This window comes from Canis lupus, chromosome 5 (genome assembly GCF_003254725.2).
Source record: "Canis lupus dingo isolate Sandy chromosome 5, ASM325472v2, whole genome shotgun sequence".
Lineage (NCBI taxonomy): Eukaryota > Metazoa > Chordata > Mammalia > Carnivora > Canidae > Canis > Canis lupus.
The window spans coordinates 43,274,584-43,285,008 of NC_064247.1; positions in this window are offsets into that span (position 1 = coordinate 43,274,584).

A 10,425-nucleotide genomic window follows, 5' to 3' on the forward strand; every position below is an offset into this window, starting at 1 on the left:
TTCCTCTTTTAGTAATTCACAAAGTATTCCTTTAAAATGGCATTCTAGAATCTACCTGAGGATGAAGGAACCAACTGTAGTTTGCAGAATCCAGCTTTTTTACTTTTTTTTTTTTTTTTAGAAAATAAAGCTATTATATGCATCCCCAGGAAAATTTTTCATTCTCTCTCATACCTTAAAGAGATAACCAAAGTGGTTCTGCTTCCTCACTTTTAATTTCCTTCCATTGCTCCAATAAATCTCATTGAAGAGTACAACTTTATATTTGACTTTTATTTTTAATGGTAATGCCTCTTCTTTTAGCTATTTCTGAGGCAGCTATAATATCTGCCATCTTCTTCTAAGATCTGCTCAAATAAGAAAAATCTCTGACCCCATGGAAGCCTTACTCCTGGAGCTAGGATTATTTGTGTTTTATTGTGTAAAATCAACCTATTTGTATTTGAGCAGAGGGTCCTTTGGCAGACTTGCTGCCTTTAGCATTTTTCTGTTTAGGACTACCTGCATCTGTTTTGTGAAAATGTTCTAATTTTCCCTTGCTGCATAATAAACCACCCCAAGACATAGTCAATTAAAATACAATTTCCCATTATGTTTCATAGGTATATGGGTTGACTAAGTTCAGCTGGGAAGTTCTCACTTAGGGTCCCTCAAATGGTTGCAATCAGAGTCTACTACATGGCGAGGGCAGATTTCATAGCATGTGACCTACACAGTCATGCAGGGCCCCATGCTTAGAAGGGCCTCACACTTGGTTCATCACTCTGCTGTTGCTGTCTTGAATCTCTTAACATCTTTTGAACAGGAAGCCCAGGATTTTCATTTTGCATTGAGCCCTACAAATTACGGTGCTGGTCCTGGCTGAGGCTGCAATTATCTGTAGAGTTGACTAGGTGGGATGTTCAAGATGCTTTACTCACAGGCTGTCAGCTGATGCTGGTTCTAGACTGGTAGATCCACTGGGTCTGTCACCTGGAGTCCCCACACATGACTTATCTGTATGGTCTGAGCTTCTCAGAGAGAGTATTTTAAGAGTGAGTGGTCCAAGAGACCCAAGCCGAAGCTGAAATGCTTCTTATGACACAGCCTTGGAAGACTTTTTTTGTGTTTTGCCACTTGCAACACAAGTGACAAGATTGTGTCAAGCAAATCATCAAGACCAGCCCAGAGTCAGGGGCTTTAAATGCTTTAAACTCCACCTCTCATTAAGGAGTTGCAAGATCACATTGCAGAAAGCACATGTGATGAGACATTGTTGTGTTCACCTCTAAAAAAATACATTCTGTTGGGACACTTGGGTAGCTGGGTCAGTTAGGCATCGGATTCTTGATTTCAGCTCAGGTCTTGATCTCAGGGTCATGAGTTCGAGCTCCAAGTTGGGTTCCACACTCAGCGTGGAGCCTATTTAAAAACAAAAACAAAAACAAAACCAAAAAATCCAAAAAACAACAAACAAACAAAAAACCCAACATTCTGCCACAGGGCTATTCTATTTGGAGCATATCATTTCTTTGCTTGGGTGCTCCATCTCTCTGGCTTCCCTGCAAGCTCTATCCTGCTGGTAGGCATTCATTACTGAGTGTGGATGGACAAGACAGGTATTGGCCTATCAAGGGTATTGGCCCTGTCTTTTGGTGTCTTTCTAACATTAAAGTGGGTCTTGCTCAGAATCTCTTCTAAGCATGTGCCTATAAGAAGTATGACATTAAGGAAGATTCTGATCTTGAGTTGGGTAAGGGACTGCTGGGAGACTACTTTTTTTTTTAAGATTTTATTTATGAGAGAGAGAGAGAGAGAGAGAGAGAGAGAGAGAGAGAGAGAGAGAGAGACAGGGGGAGAAGCAGGCTGCATGCAGGGAGCCTGATGCGGGACTCAATCCCAGGACTCCAGGATCATTCCCTGAGCCGAAGGCAGGCGCTAAAAACCAAAACCACTGAGCCACCCAGGGATCCCCTGGGAGACTACTTTTTGAGCTTTTGCTACACTTCATTTGAGTAAAAATATTGAGCTTTTCCAGATTACATTGCTAAATCTCGAAGCTCTCAGCCTCAAGATTTTGTAGCAGAGATGAAAAACAAAAGACAGCCTATCACTTGTCCTTGATTCAAGTTACTCCCTTTTAGGTTTCCTTTGCCCCGGAAACTCATGGTTCAGTTACTAGAACCACTCAAATCCTCTGGGGTTACTTACTGATGTAGAGACATAATGAAAACAACCAAGAGTGGCATGGTCCCGTAGCCTCTGTCCTAGAAGTCCTGGTATGAGGTGTCAGTTTTCTCCTGTCATTGTTGAGGGCTGGCAAAACTACTAGTAGTGGTAATTAACATTTACTGAACAAGGTACTTAAACATGTTAGGATGTTTAATTTAATCCTTACCACAACTCTCTCAGATGGATCTTGTGTTATTCTTAATATTAAAAATGAAGACATAGTAATTAGGTGAGAATAAGCAATTTGTTCAAAAATCGCCAAGGTGGGAAGTAGTGGGCCAGGATCCAAACAAAAGTCTCTCTGGCACCAGGGCCTGTGCTTCACCATTGTACTATATGGACTGTCAGATGGATTAAAGTATTCACATATCTAAATCCTTTGCATGTAGCCTGAGATCCCAGGCTCTTGTTTAGAGACTGATTTGAGAGCTTACAGCCCTGATATTTTACTATCAAGTCTGATTGTAGGACCATTTTGGGGAAAAGTTCCTCAGGCTGTCCAATTTTTAGGCTGTTGGTATAAATTCCGCTGGAAGATTATCTTGTGGTGGGCCAATCCCTGGTGCTTGTGGCTGGGTCGCTTTCAGCAAGGCCTCTGACATTTTGGCATTTTTCCTGGCAGGCAGCCAAGGGGCCTGAGTATTTGTTTTCTTTTACTTTCATTCTTAACCATTTCCTCTCTCTCAAAATAAACAAAAAAGGACTCAGGGGTTTTACCAGTAGAAATGCATCTTAAAAAGCAGTTTGTGAGGGAAATGTGTAGCTGGAGAAGGAAGAAAAAGGTGATTGAGGGAAAGGAGGAAACATAGCCATTAAATGATTAACAGAATTCAGAATCCCCTTGAGCTAGAAAGGTTCTAATTTTAAAAGCCACTTAAATTCCTTAGAAGAGAGGTACTCTCCAAGTATAAATATATTGGTCAGGCACTTCTTGATGAGCAATGGAGAATCCCAGGTAACTATTTATTTGTTTTGTCCCCAACATTTCCCTTTATCAAAAGTTTACAATGGCTGTCTCCTAACATTTAAGTCTCAAAGAGATGGAAAGCAGTGAAGAGTTGCCTAAGTGTGGATCCTTTTTCTTCCACCTCTACTCTTAGAAAAGTTGCTGGCAGCTATTTACAAACCACTAACTAGACCACTCAGTGTTAGTGACCCCCCCTAAGGGGAAACGCTTTTTCCTCCTTCTTTCTCTTTCCTTGAGCACTTAATTGCGTGCTCTGCTCTAAGTGTTTTGCATATCTTAACTCACTGAGTCTTCACAATCCTAGGAGATCCTAACAATGATAGCTCTACTTAACAGGTAAGAAATTTATGCTAAACAGGTTAAGACCTGAGCTCCACACACAAGGCTATGAAGTGGGGGTGATGGTCTGATGCGAGGGCTTTTAATTCCACAGCAGTCCATCGTGAGAGTCAAATTTACACGCCCTGGAGATCAAGCCCAGGCTCTGCCAACAACCAGCATGATCTTCTGCTAACTCACCGTTTTGTGTATTGCCTGCCTGTAAGGTACCTGAAGTTCTCACAAGTACTTCAACCATTCCCAGTGAAATCAATGAGAAATTAAGAGCCTCCTTATAAAGGCCCCTTAATCTCTCCTTAAATAGGCTCAGGACTCTTGGGCTTTTATTCCTGTAGAAGTTGGAAAGGATTCTATTTATTCAGTCCCTCACTGGACAGATACACACAGGCCACATGGCATAGTGTCAGAATGCAGATATTGGAACCAGACTACAGGTGACCCTCGAACAACTCGGTGGGGGTGGGGGGAGCAGAGGCGCCAGACCCCACACAGTCAAAAATCGGCATATAATTTTTGGCTTCCCCAAAACTTTACTAATAGCTTGCTGTTAACAGGAAGTTACTGATAACACAAAAAGTCGATTAGCACATATTTTGCATATGTATTACATACTGCATTCTTAACAATAAAGTAAGCTAGAGAAAAGAAAATATTAAAATCATTAAGAGAAAATACATTCATAGTACTATATTGTGTTTAACGAAAAAAATCCACATGTAAGTGGACTTGCACAGAACTGTCTTCTTCAAGGGTCAACTGTACTTTGTTTAAATTGTGGTTTTGCCATTTATTCACACTCAAGGTCACACCACTTATTGAACCTTTCTGTCCCTCTGGTTCCTTATGTACAATGGGTTAATGGTATCACTGACCCCACACAGTTACTATGAGTTTTAAATGAGTTCATCCATATGAAATATTTAGAACTGTGCCTGGCACATAGTAAACGCTCAATAAATATGAAGTATCATTGAAGAGATATTTAGGATATAGAAGCATGCTAGGCACTAGAAATAAGAGTTTATATTGTAGTGGGAGATAGGGGGCATATTCTTCAATAGAGAGATTTATATGCTAAGCACCAGCACTGGGGGCATAACAGCTAAACACCTCCCTCCCCTGCAAAGATTTACAAACCACTGGAAGAGGTAAATAGACAATGACAATGCAGTGTGGTAAGTGTGCAATGGGGTAGAAATGGGTAATATTAGAGCACATGTAGGACAGGAGACATGATGTTTAAGAATTAGAAGAGGCTTCTTACAGGAAGTGAACCCAAGATAAGACCTGGTGGCTGAGAAGGAATTTGCCACATGAATTCTTGGAACAGGATGTAAACTGTTAGGTATATAAAGGATATGGAGCATGTGTGTGTACAAGGGGCAGAGTGAGCAGGTCCCACAGGGTTTGAGGGCTAGGGTACATGGGGTGGGAGGCTGGAAAGAAGGTAGTACTAGATTACTGAAGGCCTCCAGTGCTTTGCTGAGGGTTTTGGACTTTATCCCATATGTAATAGGGGAAGAGCTGTCAAGTCTAGGAATGATATGATCTGCAATCCAGACCAGATGAAATCTGAAGTCAGGGTCACCAGATATAGTGATACTCCTAGATACTCCACATTGGAGTGCTGGTTATGAGGAAGGAGAAGTGCAGATGTTTGGGAGAAAACAGGAAAAAGTGTTAGAATGTAATGACTGATTAAAGCAGAATGGAAAAGCAGTAATATTGTATGTTGCCTTCAAAGATGATATCCTTCTACTTCTTATGGGTACTTAATTGGAAAAAATTGAGAAATACTGATGGCATAACAGAAAGAATATGAGTTTTTGGAGCTGGGTGGAATTGAATTCAAATCTAGTTTTATCATTTGTTGGTTTCATGTTTAGTATGGATAATAATCCCACCTCAAATTTCATTATATAATTTCATTATATGATAATATTATGTTAACATAATACATGCAAAACACCTAGTACAGTGCCTTGCACATAGTAAGCACTCAGTACATGACAGTTGTGAGTGTTGTAGGATTAGAAAATAAGACATGATCAGGGGTTCATGCCAGATAGCAGTAGTTCTTAGTCTTTTGAATATCTTAGATGCTTACTATTAAAAAAATTGTTTAAGATAAAATTCACATACCATCAAGCCACCCATTTAAAGTTTATGATTCAATGTTTTCCCATATATTCACAGACTTCTACAACCATCATCACAATCTAATTTTAGAACATTTTCATCACCCCTAAAAGAAACTCCATACCCTAAATAGTCACTGCCCATTCTTCTCTATGGTTCCTCCACAGCCCTAGGCAGCCACTAATCTACTTACTATTTCTATAGATTTGCTCATAAATGCTTCAGAAGAGCTGATGAAAGTAACTTCTACCCTGGGAATATGCAAAATTTTGCATGCAATTTCTTGGCAATCAGAGACTCCAGATTAAAATTTTAAAGGAATACTCATACTAAACTCAAACAGAATTTCTACAAAGTTGGCACTGGAAGAAAGAAGAAACTCCCAGAGGTGGTGGTGGTGGTGGTGGGCAGCAAGAGCTCGTAGTTTTCACACCTGTATCTGTACCTAATCTGAAATCTCTGCACACTAAATCTGCTCCAAAGTTTCTACACATAATCTCCTCCTGGAAATGTTAACCATGGAGGCTCCATCTCCTTCACCCTTAGCATTTGTTTCCTTTGGGAGCAGCAGAAACCTAAGAGATTTGTCAGCAATCAAGAGTAGTATCATTGAAGATCAGCCAAAGCTACTGAGATAATAGCTACCATTTATTATGTGCTTATTATGGTTGAGCATTGTGCTTATAATTAATTATCTCTCCTAATTTTTCAGTTTTAGGGAGAACACCTGGACATATTCTGTCTCAGCTCTTGGTAACTCCTGATAAATAATATGATATCACTAAGAAGGCTTCTGCCAACAATCTTTGGTGTTGTTGCCTCTAATCCACTTCACAGAAGCCAACAACAATTGGAGTATGGGGAGGGGGTGACTTTTCTCTTAGAAAAAAAAAAAGCAATGCTTAAGTTCCCATTGGATCAAGTAGGAATGACTTTGCCCTCTTAATGCCAAAGGTATCAGGTTAGAACTTCCTCAAGAATGTGTTGATCTGGCCTCTTTAGATTAACAAATGCTAATTTTGATTATAGACTATTTTCCTCATTTAAATTTTAAACTGTATTACCATGTTAGTTGAGGATTCCTCTTTAAATAGGAAACTGGAAACACGCACAGTCTTAATTATGTTTGTATTCACTTCAGGAACTGTCTTCCAGATCGCCATCCCAATCTTGTGCTCATTTGTCTACAGACACTCAGATATTTGGTTTTGCTTTTTTCATCTTGGATTCTATAAGCTCCTTCCTATCTCTCGGTCTCTTGCTTGCTGTTCTTTCTGCTTTTCGTTTTTTCCCAAATCATTGCAAAGCTGGTTTCTTCTCATGATTCAGACCTCAGCTCAGAAGGCTTTCTGATCATGTAATCCAAGAAAGTTGTCCCTTCTTCACCTTACACTTGCACAGGACTTATCACTCTGAAAATAATCTTAGTGATGTATCTATTTACTTGGTTTTAAAAATATATGTTATTAATTATTCATGAGAGATACACAGAAGAGAGATACAGAGACACAGGCAGAGGGAGAAGCAGGCTCTATGCAGGGAAGCCAATAAGGGACTCAATCCCGAAACTCCAGGATCACGCCCTGAGCTGAAGGCAGATACCCAACCGCTGAGCCACCCAGGCATCCCTATTTACTTATTTTTAATTTATTTCTTTCCACCAGTGTGTAAACCCCATGAAAATGGAAGCCTTGCCTGTTTTGTTCACCAGAGAATCCTCAGGGCTCAGAATAGTGCCGACACACAGGTGGATGTTTAATAAATAATTGTTGAATTAAATGTCTATTCTTAGAATGACTAGATAGTATTAAGTGTAAACCATGTTTTCTATTTTCAAAGGGGTTTAGACAGATGTATTTGGATCTTCATTGGATGTGTTTAAACCTAAAAACTTGCTATTTATTGTAATGTCCAAAATAAAAAAAATTTTTAAATAATATGAATAATAACAGTATCTTTTTTTTTCTTCTCAAGTTCTTTATTTTGGTTTGACATATTCAAAACTAATTTAAATTAAAAAGAAGGGAGGAGGCGCCTGGGTGTTTCAGTCAGTTAAGAGTCCAACTTTTGATCTTGACTCAGGTCTTGATCTTAGAGTGGTGAGTTCAAAGCCCCACATTGGGCTCCATGGTGGGTGTGGAGCCTACATAAAAATTGAAAAGTAAAAGAATTAAAAAAGTAGGAAATATATGAAACAAAAATAATTTTTAAATGGATGATAAGGGAACACCTGGGTGGCTCAGCGGTTTGGCGCCTGCCTTCAGCCCAGGGTGTGATCCTGGAGACCTGGGATCGTGTGTGTCCCCTGTCACACTCCCTACGGGGATCCTGCTTCTTTCTCTGCCTGTGTCTCTCATGAATAAATAAATAAAATCTTTTAAAAAAATAAATACATGGATGATAGGCCTAAGTGTAAAAGCTAAAATTATAAAAAAATATATATAAAAGTTTTGGAAGAAGACATAGATGACATTAGGGCAGCCCGAGTGGCTCAGTGGTTTAGCCCTGCCATCAGCCCAGGGCCTGATCCTGGGGACCCAGGATCGAGTCCCATGTCGGGTTCCCTGCATGGAGCCTGCTTCTCCCTCTGCCTGTGTCTCTGCCTCTCTCTCTCTCTCTCTCTCTCTCTCTGTGTCTCATGAATAAATAAATAAAATCTTAAAAAAAAAGAAGGCATGGATGACATTAAATAAATAGATAAAAGAAGGCATAGATGTAAATCTTTGTGATCTTGGTTTAGGCAAAGTCTTGTTAGATATGACAATAAAAATACAAGTGACAAAAGAAGAATGGAAAAATTGGACTTCATCACAAATTAAAAGCTTTTCTGCTGTAAAGGTTACTATTAAGAAAGTGAAAAGTCAGCCCACAAATAGGATAAAACATTTACAAATCAAATAACTGATAAGGCACTTGAAATCTGGAGAATTCTTACAACTTGATTATAAAAAGATAAATATACCAATTAGAACCTGAATAGATTTTCTCCAAAAAAGATACAAAAATGGTCAATGAATACATAAAAAGATGGTCAATATCACTAGCCATTAGGGAAATACAAATCAAAGCTCCAGTAGATAGCACTTCAGTCACTAGGATGGCTATAATAAAAAAGACAGACAAAGCAAGCAGTAGTGAGGATGTGGATAAATTAGAACCCTCATAATTGTTGGTGGGATTGTAACATGGTACAGCCTCTTTGGAAAACAGTTTGGCTCTTCAAAATTTCAAAATGTTAAATGTAGAGCTACCATATAACCCAGCAATTCCGTTCCTAGATATACATACAAAAGAAATGAAAACATGCCCACACAAGCCCTGTAAACAAATATTCTCAACAGCATTACTCATAATAGCCAAGAAGCAGAAACAGCTCAAATGTCTGTCAACTGGCAAATGGATAATTAAAATGTAGTCTATCTGTGTAATGGAATATTATTCATTCAAAATAAAGTACTGATACTACTATAAGTGAATCCAGAAAACATGCTAAGTAAAAGAAGCCACTCACAAAAAACCACGTTATATAATTCTATTTATGAGATGTCCAGAATAGGTTAAACCTATGAAACAGAAAGTGGATTAGTGGTTCCCTAGAGCTGTGGGTGGAGGGAATGGGGAATGACTGTTAATTGGTATTGGTTTCTTTTGGGGGTGATAAAAATGTCCTAAAATCAGCGAGTGGTGATAGTTGCATAACTCAGTGAGTATACCAAAAACCTTTGAATAGTACCCTTTAGATAGATGAGTTATATAGGGTATATGAATAATATCTCAATAAATCTCTTTTTAAGAGTACAGTGCAGGAGAATAAAAGGAAAGGAAGTTTAAAATTAAGAGGATCAAACTTCAAAGTAAGTTTGAGTTGGCAAAATAGTGTAATATTTCTATTTTTAGCTTTGATATTCTAACTTTAGCAAGAGCGTAGACTTGCAATTTTATACTTAGCATTGCATTCTCAGATACAGAGGACTTGCCCTTTTCTTCACAAGTATCACCTCTATTGCTTTTGTTTTAAAGATGCATAATGTATTTAGAGTACACTAAATATTAGAGTCTTTTATTTACACTTATGTGGTGCCTATATCTAGTGTCCCCAAAGTATTATAATAATAGTTTTACCTTGCTAAAAGGTAATAGCAATATAAAGATGAAAGACTTTGTTCCCTCTGCCATTTCCCTCACAAGTATAACAGTTGGATGCTCAGACTGTGAGATCAGACTGCTTGAATTGTTTCAGACAAGGTGAACTTGGGAGAGGCACAAACCTCAGTTTCTCTATCTGTAAATGATACTATTTACTTCAAAATGTTGTTCTGAGAATTAAAGGAAATAACGCATATGTGGAACTTAGCACAAGATGTCAAGAACATAGTAAATGCTCAAATTGCAGGAATTGTTAGCAATTATTTTTAATTTAGCAATAGCAAAAAGGGATTGAGATTATTACGAAATGGGTAAAAAGTTGTAATGCGGTTGAGAATTGAGTATACAATTCTAAAAATGAGGACTGGAAGGACGTATAATATTCTTACTCTCAGTTTTGTTAAAATTAGTAACTATTCAACATTAATCAAGATTTTGAATAGTTTTAAACATTTACTGCTAGAAAATTCTTTGGAGAGCTTGCTAAAGATAAAGCTGTGAAGCTGCATGAATATTTTTCAGAGAACAATATGTGATTCAAGCATTTGCTACAGAGACCTGATATTTTAGGCTACATTTCTAATCAGTGGTATCTTATCACTTGTCACTTTACAACTCAAGCC